Source organism: Nothoprocta perdicaria, unplaced genomic scaffold (genome assembly GCF_003342845.1).
Source record: "Nothoprocta perdicaria isolate Ctin4 unplaced genomic scaffold, notPer1 scaffold_25, whole genome shotgun sequence".
NCBI classification, from domain to species: Eukaryota; Metazoa; Chordata; class Aves; order Tinamiformes; family Tinamidae; genus Nothoprocta; species Nothoprocta perdicaria.
Window position 1 is genome coordinate 3,052,258 of NW_020455477.1, and position 15,439 is coordinate 3,067,696.

At 49.0% G+C, this 15,439-nt stretch overlaps 1 long non-coding RNA gene across 1 annotated transcript in view; it reads right to left on the reverse strand.

The window, feature by feature from the left end:
• The window catches only part of LOC112947877, a 1,594-nt gene extending 1,256 nt beyond the window's left edge, over positions 1 to 338 (reverse strand). Inside the window, exon 1 of the long non-coding RNA XR_003249489.1 lies at positions 307 to 338. This is a non-coding gene — a long non-coding RNA (uncharacterized LOC112947877). The remainder of the gene's footprint in view (positions 1 to 306) is intronic.
• Positions 339 to 15,439: the final 15,101 nt, after the last annotated feature.

The following is a 15,439-nucleotide window of genomic DNA, read 5'->3' on the forward strand; positions in this document are numbered from 1 at the left end:
AAAAAAAAAAAAAAAAAACAGACAGGAGGGATCAAACTCCTGTAAAGAATTTGACTCACATCACGTTCATGTTCAAAAGACCCCTGAGAAAGGGGAGGCCAAAATCCAGCCGGCAAGACTTGTCTGCTGACCAAGTTTGCCCCAGGCTGCAGGCCGGACACCCTCACACTGAACTGCAGGACAGAGAAGGTGAATCTCCCCTTGACTTCCCGCTTCTCAGGCTCAAGACATGGATTATACACATAGCTTTAATCTCTTAAGTCATGGAGCAGCCTCCTTGGTGCTCCTACTTCCCTCAATACTCACCAGGATCCTATCCCGTCCCCAAATCATCTCTTGCTGTGGCGATTACGCTGAGGAGCTTCCTCTAGGCTGCTCTTCTAATGCTCTTTGATTCCCTGCAGCTGCCCCTCCTCTGCCATTGCTCAAGGTCAAATCTCACTCAAAAAGCAGCGTATGAATGAGCGACAACTTGAGAGAGGAGCAAAAACCAGGGCTGGCTTTGCAACACCAAATTGCTCGTCCTGAGAGGGAGTCAAGCAGTAGGATTACAAATAGGAGCGGAGAAGCTGCCTGGAGCAGGGAGGTGAGGACCACAACGGGACAGGACTGCTGTGAAACGCCAGCACCAGCAGGGTCCAGCAAGCAAAGGAAGAGCAAGGTTAGAAGCAAGAGCCTGTTTGATGCACAGCATCCAAGCAGCCCAGCGAGGCACACTGCCTGCTTCCCGTACACAAAGATTGCAAAGGAATATTTGTATGGAAGAAAAAAGGGGGAAAAAGCCAGCCCAGAGGCCAGAGACCCACTTGAAGTCTGAGCCCCCCATCAGCAGCTTTACTAACATGGAACTTCCTTGGAGACGAAGAGGTCGAGAAGAACAAGCAGCCAGCAGGGAGCTGGGAGCACCCGCAATGCGAGCTCTTCCCAGTCGGAAGGCCCTTCCGCATTGGAAGGGATCTTCCCTCCGCGTCAGCCCGACCACTGCAGGGGCCCCCTGCACCCACGGAGCCCCTTCTCCCATTCACTTGCTCTGATCTTGGGCATCCGCAGCTTTCCATAGGGATTATGGAGATTTCTTACAAGAGAGAGACATGAATATTCATATGGAGGGCAAACGTAGGTGTCACTCACATTTAAGACAAAACAAAAAAGTTGCCATTTTTTGCTGTTCTTCCAGGTATATGTAACATGACTATATATAGGTGCCCTTAAGGTCTTCATGATAAATGTGCAGCTGTGTCCAAGTCCAGGTTTCCTTCCTCTAAAAATATCCAGTATTTTACTACAGCAAGAGCACGACTTTGTCATTTCCCTTAAATCATCCTGGGCTTTTAGTGTCAACTCTCATTTTGCACAGCTACAAATGGCTCAGTTGTCATAGGAGACAGATATAGTCATGATATCACTTACAAATGATTTATTTCTATAAAGCACATAAAAATCATTTTGACCATATGGGCTTAATGTGCCAGTGGTGCGGCTACAGAAATAAAGGAAAAGATCACATTTCTGTAAGGAAGAAAAAGGAAAACCTCATATTATAAGAGTTATTGATAAACTGTGTCCAGAGTTTGTTTCAAGGGGATCAGATCACTGAGAGCAAGCGCCTTCCCCTCGCAGTACAGCACATTTGTCACCAAGCTCCTGGTTTCCTGCAGCCGGGCTCCAGGCTGGAAGGGGCAGTTTGACCCGGTGCGCATTGCTGCTGGGCACCTGCTCCCCGCAGGCACAGGGAGCACCTGGGAAGGGCCAACAGATGGCGGGAATGTTGCAAAATGTATGGTTTTGTTTGGACACCCTCACAGGAAGAAAGGAAAGAAACAATCTTCCCTCTATCTATTGTTGCTACACTGAAACAACCTGGGAACAACTTGCTACATGGTTTCTTGCAGTTTCAAGCCAGTTTTCCCTTTTTTCTTTTTTTTTTTTCTCTGCAAAACAAAGTGGCTCCTCCGTCCTGTCCCTGCTCCGATTTAGAAAAGCCACCAAGGGCTGTAGGGAAGCAGGGCAGAACCGCTGGGGCGCTCGGGGCAGATGCAACCTCGGCGTAAGCCAACCCTCGTCACACATCACCTTCCTCCCGCTTTAGGAAAAAGGCTGCTCATGTCTTTCCACGCCCTTCACGGCTTTCAAAAGCCTTGGACAGCAGTCAGACTGCACCCGACCTGGCTGCACTGGCTCCAAGAACAACCCCTTCCTGAACAGTCTTCTACTTCCTAACACCCAGGTGATTCCTGCAGTCCCAGGGATGTTTCAATGTACAAAGTTAGGCAAAACTGAGCTTCAAAAGTAGCTCTGGATTCTACTGCTTCGGCAACATCTGAAGTATGCCAGTGGACTAAGCAGTGTTGCACAGGAATTGCCATTGTCCAGGAACTCACATGGAAAATGCTCAAAAGCCAAAATTCAGCAGGGAACTCCAAGGGAGAAGACATCCCAGATGCCCACAGCATGAGCATCTTCTATGCTGAGGACTGCTATGATGCTCTTGGAAGATTCCAATCTCCTTTATTGCATGGCTTCAAGAAATTTGTGTGCCTTCAACAGCATGAATTAGGACTTTTTTCTTTCTTCCTATGTGAAGAGAGTACAGCTTAAAAAAATAAGTTTGTGCTACTCCCCAGAACGTGCTACTCATCCCTAGCTCCAGGGAGCAGATTCCCAGAGCAGACTCTGTTGTTGCTACAGCATGAGCAGCTCTGCTGTTTCGTTCCCAGCTGCAAGGAGAAGGGCTTTGTGACTGCGAGCACCTCCAAGCACAAACTGGTTAAAAAAGTATCTAAAATATACATGAGGAAAGGGGGGAACACATTTCTCAATCAAAAATAAGTTACAGGACAAAGGGCACTGTGCCTGCATCAAGAAAATCTTGAGTAGTTAAAATTCACATGAACCGTTCAGAATAATTTTTGAGGATTCATTCTGCAAGAAAAAATCATGGCTTTCAATTTTTCATTGCTCCCTCTTGACAAACTAAAGGTAAATTAAAAGTATTCCCTCAGATGCATTAAGGTAGAGCATGATTCTTTATGCTCCAGTTACTGGAAAGACCACAGCAGTGGAAATAACTGAACTAAAAAATTCTATGAAATATACAGCTCCTTTAGCTGCTGCGCACGCGGCTTTTCTGAAAACACGAGCTTCAAAAGCTCCCAAAACCCTACGCAGAACAGAAGACGACAGCGAGAAGGACTGAATCTCAGCAGGCTGCAGCGGGGCTGTTAAAGCAGGAGACTTTGGGCAGCTTAAGAATAGGTTTGACAGGTAAATTCTCAGTGGCCAAGCCTAAGAAACTATGTTACCCGCAGCAGCAAGAAAGCGCCAGGGCTGGGAGCCAAAATCGGTGGAGGAGGCGCTGGGGTCTCGGAAGCGGGGCGGGTTTCGGCCGAGGGAGAGCGGCTGCCTGCGCTGCGCCAGGCCCGGGCACGCGGGTCCTTGTGGGGCTGCGCTGTGTGCAGGGCAGAGATCCCCTTCCCTGCACTGTCCAAAGCACTGTTACAGTGGAGACGCTGCAAAAGCAACTGCTTTATCCCTGATCCACTGTCCTGAGAATATCGGTCAGGAGTAACACAGATCTCTGAGCATGCAGGGCTGTTTATGCCACCTTGGAGATGCTTTGAGTTATTCCTTCATCTAAGGAGTGCAGAAGAGCAGCACAGCGCTTCTGCCCGGAGAGCAGAGGAGGAAAAGTTTACACGGGGCAGAAGCAGCCAGCAGGCAGTAAAACAGCCTATTTGGCCTTCCATTGGAGAAGCTGCCTGCTAGTACATCCAAACCAGGAGTTCAGCCTAGGTATCAATAACAAAACCAAGGAGGACCCGAGTGCAGATGGCGACGTGGCCAGGAGGGTGCAACAACATCCCCCTCCACCACAGCCCCAGACAGGGAGCAAAATCCCGTTCTAGGTGACCCAGATCTGACAAGACTTACCATATCATTCTGCTATAGCCGCTGCTCCCCCTGCTCGAGGGTGAGGAAGGAGCAACGCTTGCCAAAGTGAACAGAAACGACTGAATGATTAATTTCTCCTTGGGCAGAGCATGGAGACGTGCATCAGGAATTAACACTCACTAAACGAAAGAAGAAAAAGATGTAGATGTAATGTAATGGTCACTGTAGGCACAGTGCAGTTCAGTTCTGCTAAACGGGAGGATTAAGGACCAGCCCAGCAAAGGAGGAGGCAGATCTGTGCCGTGCGAGGTGTTGGTGCCAATGGTAACTGGATAACTGGAAGCCCTGCGGGAGATATCAGGCCTTGATCACAAAGGAAGAAAGACCAAGCATGCTAAATCCAGACAGCTTAACCAGGGAAGGCTGAGAAGCAGCAAAACCAGACTGTATAAATCCTTTATTTATAGAGAATAATCACCAGCAAGCTGAAGGAACTGTAGGAATACAAACAGAGCTCATAGTCTGGAGAGATATAAGTACAAGAAATATCAGGAAAAGTTTTCAGAATGAGGCCTGTTAAGCAATAAAACTCCACTTCTGCAGAAGCAGTGTGAAGACATCCATTTCAGCGAGAGTCACAGCGAAAAGAGCCTTTGGGAACACACACTGATAAAGTAACTGTCCTGTCGGGTATTCCAGGAGATCTTTGCTACCTTTAGCAGTCCTCAGTCTTCAAAACAAGAGAATTTGACATAAACAAACAAAAAAACTTCAAAATCCAGAATACATGCATGAAATACAATTGGGGATCATAAGAGCAAAGAGCTGTGGCTACTAATATACCTGTGCAGAAAAAATAACCCTTCATACCCTAAGAAATTAAATAGCTTTCACTATATGCTTACCTACTATTATATATTATATGGATAATTATATAGGACAAATACACTGCAAATATCTGCAAGAAGTCCTGTAAATGAGTTTATCTGCACAAGAACCTGGTGGCCTGCGATATGCAATGCAAGTTGGTGGTATCACAAATCCCCAGAAATGAAGACAATTAATAATATACTGGTTCCTTATGGGGAGTTTGCAGAGACTTTTAGCAAGGCGACAGCTCTGCCGTTAGCACCAAAGAGACCAAGAGGGGCAAAACGACCCCTGGCAGCACGTGTGCGGGTGCTTTCTCCCCTGTGATGCTCACATACATTGGTTATACCCTATAGGCTTCCTATAGGGATAAATGGCCACACTCAGTGACTCCTCCTGCAGCGGGAGGCTGCGGCCACGCGGCTCCACCGTGGCCCTGTGAGCCTCGCAGGGCGATGGGGGTCACGGTGCGACCGGGGGGTGTCACGGGGCTGCTCCGGCCACAGCAGGGCCGGGCTTTGGTCTTTGGGCTGCCCCCAGCTGGGAGCGGGACCCACAGCCCTGCGTCCCCGTTACCAGCACACGGCACCCGAACACCAGTGAGCACCCGGCGAGCAGGGCGCACGGGCTGCAGGGGGACAACCTCTGCAGGTGCCAGGCCTCCCGAGGGCAGGACCTGCTTGCGGAGCTTGCCACTGGCTGCCGCCGTCCTTCCTGCGCCCAGCCGGGGCTGGGAAACGCAAGCTGGACCGTTTGGGTTTCCCTGGGGCGCAGGCGGCCGTAAGGGAGCTCTGGCAACAGGAGCGCCATGCCAGCGGCCAGGGCTGCGCACCTCTGTCCCGGGAAAGGTCTTTGGGGAGGAGGCCGCGGGCGGGACACGCGGGCGCCGCCGTGGGCAGGGGGCGGCAGCGCAGGGGGCGCCGCGCGCAGGCGCCATTTAGCGCCTCGCCCCGGAGCGCGGGGCCCTTCGCGCCGCGCCGCCTCGAGGCACCGGCAGCAACATGGCGGCGGCGGCGGCAGCCAGGTGGGGCGGTGGAGCCGCGCGGGCCGCGGCGCCGGGTGCGGTTCGGTTCAGGGCCGGGGCGGGTACGGGCACGGAGCTGCCGCGTCCCCGCGCGGGGGCTCCCCGGTGCCTCCCAGCTGCCCCGTCCCGGGCGAGGAGCGCGGGGCGGCGCCGGTGCCCGTTGCAAAGGGCGCCAGCCCCGCGCGGTCCTCAGCCCTCCCGCACCGCCCGGCTGGCGGCTGCTGGCGGCAAAGGCTCCGCTTAGGAGTTAGTCCCAGCTTGCCGGGGAGTCCGGCCCCCAGGAGGAGCCGAAATGGGGCACATAGAGGGGCCTTGTCCCTTCCTTCCGCCGCCGTCTGTTGGGAAAATGGCTGCTTGTTGGTTGCAAGAGGAGTTTGTCGCACGGGCAAAGCTGGATGAGCAGCTGTTAGGATGAGCTTGGGTTGGAGTTTGGGGTCTGACCTTTGAGAAAATTCAAGGGAAGCTGCTGAGGTGCCCGGCTTTCATTTGCTAACCTGGAAAGGGAAAACTTTTCCGGGCAGCCTCCTGCACCTCCAAGCCCGAGAGGTGCCGGGAAGGGGCTGCGGGAGCTATTCCTGGGTCTGAACCCAGCAACGTGCCCAAGCAGCTCCTCCTAATCTCGTACTTAGCCTGCTGATCCGAGGCCTTCGCAGAGCCGCTCTCTGCCTCATTTCCAGTTGTCTGCACAACAGCTCTTCCCCATGGATCTGCACATCACACTGTGTGTGGATATTTTCTATTAAGCCTAGTTTTCCTTGCTGTTTTTCCTCCCTTGGTGCCTGCTTCTCTCTTGGCAAGCCCCTCTCAGGAGCTGTGCTTCGGTTTGCTGTTTGTGAGGAATACCAGGTGAACCTTGACGAAAAGGGGCCAGAAATCCAGACCCAAGTGAGGCACTCGGTCAGTTTGCTCCAGATTACACAGGCTTAATGAGGAAATTGCCCATGCAACACAAAAAATAACGGCTAGCAGCAGCATCGCAGCTGGTGGGGGACGTGCTGGTGAGTGTGCGTTTGTGCATTGCGCTTAGATGGGAGCAGGAGGAAAATAACTGTGTGGAACAATTTGGAGAGCAGCGGGAAGCCCCATCCAACCCATCCCTCCATGTGCACAACTCTCTCTGGAAGCTCATGAGGATCTTTATTATGGTGTGAATTCCTCCCCTGTGCTGCTTCTGTCTCTACAAGTTGCTCCTTGGAGACTCCTTTTGTGCTGGGTCTTGGGCTTTCGGTGTGACCCTAGGTGACTGCAGGGCTGGATTCCCATCCCATCCATGGGAAGCTGCCTTGGGACATGGGAAGAATGTGAGAAGAGCTGAGGTGCTTTCTGTGGCTCAGCTGTGCCTTGTTGGTGTTTGTGGACACATCCCTGTCGCTGCTTCAAGGCAGTAGCAGGAGGTGGGCTGGGGTGGAGGGAGACCTCCCTGCAGAGGTACCTGAGTGCCGAAATACGGGGCTGCTGTGAAGGCAGCACAGCTGCTGATGGCACGAGGAGCTTCCCTTGCCCGGTGGGGTTGGTGGCTGTTCCCTCACATGAGCTGGGAGTTGTTTAAATGTTTTGGTCATGAAGCCAAACTCGTTTTCAGAGTATGCTGCACATTTCCATTTTCTGCAGTTTTTATTTTCTTTACATGTTTGTATGGGTTTCAAATGAGGAAACTAGTGTTCATTTGGCAGAATTATTCAACGTAGTCTTCTGATTAATAAATCACTAACCATACTGTATTAACCTTAAGGTACGCTTTGTGTGGGTGCCATGCTAATGCAATGGTTGGTATTCTGTGGAGTCACCATCCTTCCCTGGCCCTTAGAAGCTATCTTAGCATGCTTATCAGTAGCAAATGAAAAGTAAATCATGCAAAAAGGAAGACTTTTTCAGAGTTCAAGTGCAGAACATACTGTTAAAAAGCTTTGCATTGCTTGCTTTTATGTATATAAAATGCTACCTCTTGGAAACAAATTTCAGGAATACAGAAGTATAACGTCATTAGTGTATTCAACGTATATTCAACAATACTTGACCTCGCTAGAGCACCATCCTGCGCTTTTCCAGGTGTCAGGTAAGCAGTGAGGTGACACCCAGGAGTTCCTTTGGTCCCTGGGGCCTCCTTCAGGCTCTTGAAGAGCCTGGCAGGTTAGCAGGAGTCTCTGCCTCTCTGCTGCTTTCAGGGTTTCTTCACGAGTTGCCTCCTCGCGGCCTCATCTCGACTCGTTGGGAGAGCCTGCCAGGCTGCTCCGGTTATCCTCCCTAAAGGGCAGTGTCGGGAGTGCTGAGAATTGCTTGCGGAGACCTAGCAGATCACGGTAGGAAATGCAGCATCCCAGAGCTGTGTTTTGGATGTTTTCCTGTTCAGGCAGATGCCGTGGAATGACATTTAGCTTCAGAACGGCAGATTCGGATTCCCCCTTGGTTAACTCGGATACTTCCCTGGATTCTTTTCAAGTTTATACACATCCTTTCTGGAGTTTTGCTGCCAAGGTTACTTCCCTGTGACCAGCCATAGCTACTAAGCTCTGCTTGGGGATTTCTGAGGAAAGTGGGTGCTGCTCTGAGTTTTATAAGTTTTCCCCTAGAAGTGCACATGACTCCTGTGCAATAGCTGACCTCTACCAGCGGGGGAAATAACATCCTGCAACTTCTTTTCCTGCTTCCAAGGGGTCGTATTGGAAGTCTGAGGAGGTGTTTGCTTGGCAGGTGTAGTTTTTGGATCTGGAAGTGGCCGTGCAGTTTGTGCATGGATTTAGTAGCAGGGCTACTAGTAGGATGGATTTAACAAGAAGAATATCAAGTCAGGATGTGTCTGTGCATTATTTAAAGCTTAAAGTTTTCTGGTTTTATTTATTTATTTATTTTTTATTTCTTTAAACAAGACTTTAATCCGCTTTGGAGAAGAGCTGAACTGCTTCACATACAGTGTAGTCCCTGTTTCTAATAGGCAGTAATGCTTCAGATGACATTAGGACGTCTGAAGCATGTTGCAATTGCAGTTGTTTGCTTGAAAATGTTTTGCTTTGTTGTAAGTGTTGAACATGATTATTTGCAAGTTGCTACTGATAACAGTGCTGGGTGGTTGTGAAATAGGCAATTTTAGGAACCTTAAGGGACAAATCCATGGTGAGATAATGAAGTATCATTTCCCTGTTCTGTTCAACTAAAGAAATTTTGCTGAAGGAATAGTGATTAAAAGAAATATTTTGAAAGGACTTTAAACCAAATGAACTTGTGGAAAAAAAAGCTGCTGGAAGGTCATGTAAATTCTTTCATCTCTAAAGTTGAGAGCAACCTCTAGGTTAATCATTTTGCAGTAATTTGCAGAAATGTAAGGGCCTTAATTAAGCAAGTTCTAAATAAAAAGGGGGAGCTAGAAATTGTTGGCTTTAATGTATTTATACAGCTGCATTTTTAAGGGGTTGAGGAAAAAGCATGCTGATCTCAAGAGTCAAAAATGAAAATTGCCATTTCATCCTGAAAGCTTCCGTAGGAATTTTCACAAATTCATCTGCTTCAGAACTGCTGCCACATGGTGTTAGCATAACTAGCTAAGCGGGTGGGAGCAGGCGCGCCGACCGAGGCAATTTAATCAATCCCTGTGATTGTTATCAAATATAATGTTTTCAAGGGGCGATATTAGCCCGGGTCCTACGTGGCCTGACAAGCAATTGCCTAATGGAGCTGGCTGCATACGCGGTGTGCGAGCGGCTGCAGTGCTCCTAGCTGGGCTCAAAATTCAGGTTTGGATGTCTCAGGTGAGGACTTGGCCCATTAAATGAAACAACTAGAAAGACACTGTAAAATATGCAACTCATCATTATTTACAGCTTCTTTTTATTTTAAAAAAGACTGAATATTATTCTATACTATTTTTGATTGCTAAATTATCTGAAACTCCCCCCTTGATTCTCCTGCCTGACAAACCGCGAGGATCCTGAGATATTTGTGTGAATTGTGTGATATTTGCATCTAAAGTACAAGCAGAGCTCTAGATGTGAATGGTCACAGAGCACTGGTGACCAGGCTGTGGCTGCTGTACAGTTTGAGAGAGCAGAAACCATACCAGGTGTGTGGGTAAAATGTGTTCTTAAAAAATATATATATATATATGTCACCACTACAGGCTATTGGACATGAATGTTCACTGCCGACTGTGCCATGTACTGTCAACTGTTCATTAAAGTGCAATATTACAGGCAGCAAAGCAAATATTTGGACCTCTACTGTGTCATCTGTGCAGTCATGAGCCAGATCGTCCTGTTTTATGGTCATATTTGACTCTGTGTTTTCTAATGATATCATCAGAAACATAACAGACTGGATCTTCCCAAAATCTGTAATGATGCTATGGGGATGTATAACTCGGTAGCTGCAGCGTGGTTGAAAACATATTCTTGCCTAGGCAGATCAAAGCCAGGATTTAGCACTTGTGTGTCTATTTGGGGTTTTTTTCTTTTGTTTGCTCCTTTTCTAAAGGACTTAAACTCTCAGATTTCAGTGCTGGTTCCAGCGGTCAGCACTGATTGCGTTCAGCTCGGCTCGCTGTAAGGGCGGTTCCTGCAGTGAAGTTTGTGTTGCACGTGGGGAGAAGGGCTCCGTGCCCCTGCTCCGGCGGGGACAAGGGGCTCCGCGTTGTGCCCCGGCTGGCCAGGCTTGGCTCTGCTCGCTGGTTCAAGGTGGCCACGGTCTGTAATTAGGCAGCCACGGAAGCGCTGCAGCCCCGTCGAGTTCCATCGTTCCCCATTTCCCTTTCTGCAGCCCAAGTAACTTCACTAAGGGTGCTGAGAGTGGGGTCGTTGGGTGCACGGTGTGAGCTGGCCGCTCTGCCTCCTGCCTCGGGCCCTCTGCCGCTCGCGGCCTCCGTTCCTCGCTGCGCAGGGCTCTGCCCTCAGGCCCTGCTCGTCTCCTCACAAATCTTGTCCAGCCTTGCCCGTGGGAATCTTGCCCACGGGAAAATCAGAGCTCTCTCTGTGCTTGGAGTCTCTACGTGGGTGCCAGTTTGTTGGGTTAATTATATTTGTATATATGACTTGTGTATTTAATTGACTGTGCTGTAACTGCAGGACCTGCTCAGTTCCAGGAGCACAAACCCAGAGCAATCCCCTTGGAAGAGCAGAACTGAGGGGAAATAAATGCAGTATTTTCCTTCTGTGGTTTGCTCGGAATGCAGTTTATAACTCTGAGCAGCACCAGTCCTGGCCTTATTGCTTCCCATTTCCTCCCTGCCTCTTCAGAGCTCTGCTGATGAAGAGCTGAGGCTAATTGGTGCTTAGTATCAATATAAAAGTAGTAATGAAAGAAATGTCATGGCCAAGGCTGAAGTGAATTAGTAGTAAAGCTATTGTGGTAACAGCTATTACTGCAGTTTCTTGATTGTCTGGACCATTGGCTTCTGATATTTGAACGGCCCTTTTGTGTGAAACATCTATTTACAAGGATGGCAATTTCCCACGGCCCATGCGAAGGGCGCCGGGGCAGCACCGGAGCAGCGCAGTACTGAGCTCACCAGCCTGGGAATAAAGGACGGAAGAGGAGCTGTGGCAGGGACTGTGTCCTGAAAAAGTCACAGACAAAATTCTATGTCTTGTTATTACTGTTCTTTTAGATAATACAGCCTATGGAAAGAAATAGAGGTGATAATCTCTAATATGTGGAAGCTTCCTAGAAATTGGAAAAGAATTGGTGGCCCGGCTTTCCTAGGCTCCTGTAGACTCTTCTAAGTGAAGTAGTAATCTTGGTGTCCAGCTAGACAGTGCAGGTGTTAAATCTGAACTCTAAAGAAACCCGTTGCTCTCTGTCCCCGGAATAAGGGCTGTTTGGTTCAAGCAGAAGCTCTGCTGTGGTTCTGGCTTTGCTGCGCGGGCAGGTGGGATCAGCCCCAGCTCCGTGTGGGGCTGCAAGGGGAACTGAGGTGGCGGCTCTCCGAGGCACTTGCCTAAGAATCTTCTCCTTCAAACTTAAATTATATTGTCAGATCACTGGTAAAATTAGGGCAAGTTATGCTTTATGTACAGCTGAAGTGCACTGTATGAACAAGCACAAAGATACATTCTTGCATGTTTGTTATTGTATATATTTTGCCTAAACTTATCAAAAGTGAATGGGGGGGAAAATTCCTGCCCCATTGAAATTTATGGCGTGCTCACACTGACTTCAGCTGCCCTGGGGTTCCAAATTGCCTTCCTCCCGCATAGAAGCTTAAATCTGGGGAGTTAAATTTAGCCCAAAGCTTTTTTTTTTTTTCCTCTTTCTTTCTTTACAGCTGGAAGAGCTATAAAATCCTAAAATAGCAGCCTCTGTTGGTACTGATGACATTGCAGGAGCACTAATATTGTTGCTGTGAAATCTAAGGCTTTAAGGAAAAGGAGTTAAAGCAAAAATACACGATTCCCTTAACTGTCTAAACACAGATAGTTTGTTGATTTTGGCACAGCTGCAGCACAGGGTGTTTGTTCCCTTTCCAAACAGGCCTCTCCCGTACACCTAGGAGCGCCTCCGGTTAATCCCTCGCTCCGGCTTTGCCAGGGTGTAAATCCCCGCGGTAGGAAAACGTGGTGGGAATTGGAGGAGCTGCGTGGGACAGGATGCAGAGTCCTGCATGGCACCCGCTCTGCTGGGTGCTCTGGTACCGAGGGACGTGGGCAGCGGGAGAGGGAGCTGTGCTCGGAAGGGAAGGGTCTGAGAGGAGTCTCCGAGGAGGAGGGATGTTACAGAGTAGGGAGCACGGCTAGGGCCGGCTTTCTTTTTGGGTATAATGAGCCCAGCACAACCTCCAGAACCACCTTCTGGGTCAATGAGTCCGTGTTTAAGGACCAGGGCTCCAGTTCAGCAAAACACTGATGTGTTTTCCCTCCTCCCAATCCCTTCTGTAGCAATAAAGCCCAAAGCGTTTGCTTAGGTGTGTGCTCAATCTGCACTAAACTACACCCTCTGAGCATCCAGGTAGTATTTCACAGGCTGTCTTCTGATACAGAGTGTGGTGGTTTAAAATTTGCGCCCTCCTTAATGATCAGAGTCAACTAAACACGACTGTCTAGCTTGGAGTTCTGCTGTACCAGGGGCAGCAAAGGCACCGTGGGCAACATCAAGTCTCTGTTGCTGATGAAGAGTCCTGTGTGGGCATGGGCAGTGGTTTCTATTTCTTCTGAATACGTATTAAATTTTGTAATTTTGTACATGCCTCAATATCTTAGCGTTATAATAATCTCATTACAAAGTTGTATACAGAAATACTTGGTGGCTTTTTTTGTTTTGTTTTTATTTTTCACCTGGCAGCATTCTGAGCTTCTTAGAATAGGCACCATTCTAGTGCCTAGGTTGCTGGGGAGATAGATACCTACACCTCATAGGTCCTCTTGGTACATACAGTATCTATATGTAGTTAAAGTGCCTATGTTTCCCCTTACAAGCTTAGGGTATTTAAAGCATTTTATAGAGGACCATGGTGCTAGTAATGAGAGCAGTCCATAGAGTGAAAAGGCAAAAAGGAGAAGCAAACAAACCTCTCTTTCTAGTGAATACAAAAACTGGTATTCTGTTGCTCTTGGCCAGGCCTGGCCTCACGGGGCTGGAAGCATTTCTGTCTTGTTGCTTGTCCTTTGAGCTGGGCAGGTCTTCTGCCATCAGAGCTCCACAGAAGCAGACCTTCCAAAGCAAAAAAATAAATAAAATCCCAGCTGACAGCTAATATAAATGGTATGAAACAGAAGGATAATTGGGGGGGGGGTGTCTGATTTGACATAAACAAATTAGAGCTGTTGACAGTGTGGGTGATTTTGAGAAGTGCAGTTCCATTAAATTCACAGATATGAATCCTGACAAATAACAAGCCACGGTAATTTATATAAACAAGTAAGGGAAATAATGAGTGGATGTGGAAACCTAGCACGAGTTGGTGGTTAGCACAGCGCGCAGCACAACGGGGCTGCAGGGGAGCAGGACACAGGATGCTGCTGCTGCTCAGTGCCTCGCTGTAACACGCTCCCTGCACGATGGTAGGAAGCCCCTGGAAGTGTTTGCAGCTCTTCTGTGGCTTTCACGCTTCTTATATTGAAAATAGAAGGCACCTTTAATCAGCACACTTTGATACCAAAGTCACACAAATTCAGGTTTCTTCATGCCGCACTGGATGGAGACCTGCACAGGGTGGAGATGTCTCCTGCAAGAAGTGCAATTAAGAGCCTGGAGGTCAGGTCAGTGCACCTAGTAGATGAACAGAACGACTAGTTAATCCATTGCCTGGAACTGCCCTTGTTCATCCAGCGCTCGTGCTGCTCAAGGCTGAGGTTTCCCTGCTTGTGTCGAGTGCGAGTGGTCAGGGCAGCGTTACTGCCTCCGCGCGTCTCTCAAACTCCATATTCCTGCTGGCTTTAATTTTAGCAGGAGCTTTTGTCACCTTTCGGGACTTTTAATGGGCACACCTATTAAAAATTCAAAGCACTGTATTTATATAGATAAATGCCTTTAATTATAGATGTTCAGCCATATGGCTGTTAGGACTAACAATGAGTGGGATAAAGGGAAGGAAGATTTTATATAACAAAAGTGTTTTAGAAAATAGAAACTTTTTGTCTGATGTTTCACGTAGGTTTAACAAGGACGTTGTAGTTGGTGACTTGCAAACAAAATCGTGGTTGGCTATTTTTCTTCTCTCTCTTTTTTGGGAGGGGCGGTTTATGCCTTGCTATTGAAGAGTGTCTGTTAAAAAACAAAGGGGATGCCTCAAGGAAAGCCAGATGGCTGAATATGGGCATCTGAAATGAAAATAAAATATTCAGCTCTACATGTGTGCCTTAAATATTCTTAGCTGTAGTCATTTGTTTACGAGCCAGACTCCTTTTGGTATTTCTTTTGCTTTCGTCACTTTGATCTTGTTTTGCCTGTGTTTTAGTAGATCAAAGGTAAGCAGAAATGCAGCTAAGAAAATTATTGTCCTTGTTTGTCTAGTTCTGAATAAAAGACATGAGGTCAGGTTTTGGCCAGATACCCCTTTTTAAAGGTTATTTCAGACCTGGGAAGCAAGGAATGTGTCTGGCAGTTGTGGTGCGGCGGTTTCGTGTTCGTTGGTTGTGTTTGTGTGAGCTTTGGAGGTAGCCGGGGATGCTGAGGAGCGTTTGCAGTAACGTTCCGCGAGCGCAGGCTCCGCCGCTGCGTGTGCATCCCCCGTTAGGATCTTCCATCTTGGCCACAGTGTCCCTGTCGTCTGGTGCCGTGTTGTGCAAAACGAGCAGCACTTGGGGAGAGCGTGCGGGGACGAGCGTCGACACCGTCCGCTGAGAAGCAGAGTGAGGACACGTGAAAACCTCCTGCTTCCACAGCAGCCCGGCCGAGCCCGGCGCGATGCAATTCCTGGCAGTTCCCAGCGGCTTTCTCTGCCATACGGAGCAGCCTCTGTGGAAAAGAATCTGATGGCTTACAGGTTAAAACAGGCCGTAAACAGCAAAACATTGCTGTTGCATGTTAGCACACGTGTGTTAACCCACACAGCAGCCATGCGGTTGCCACTGGTGCATGGGGCCAGGCACAGACCTGCCTGGCAGGGCAGGCACTGGTGTGTGTGGCAGCCCTGGTGCTGGGCCCGGGGCTCGGGGCTGCTCGGGGGCCTGGGCCCGGGGCTCGGGGCTGCTCGGGGGCCTGGGCCCGGGGCTCAGGGCTGCTCGGGGGCCT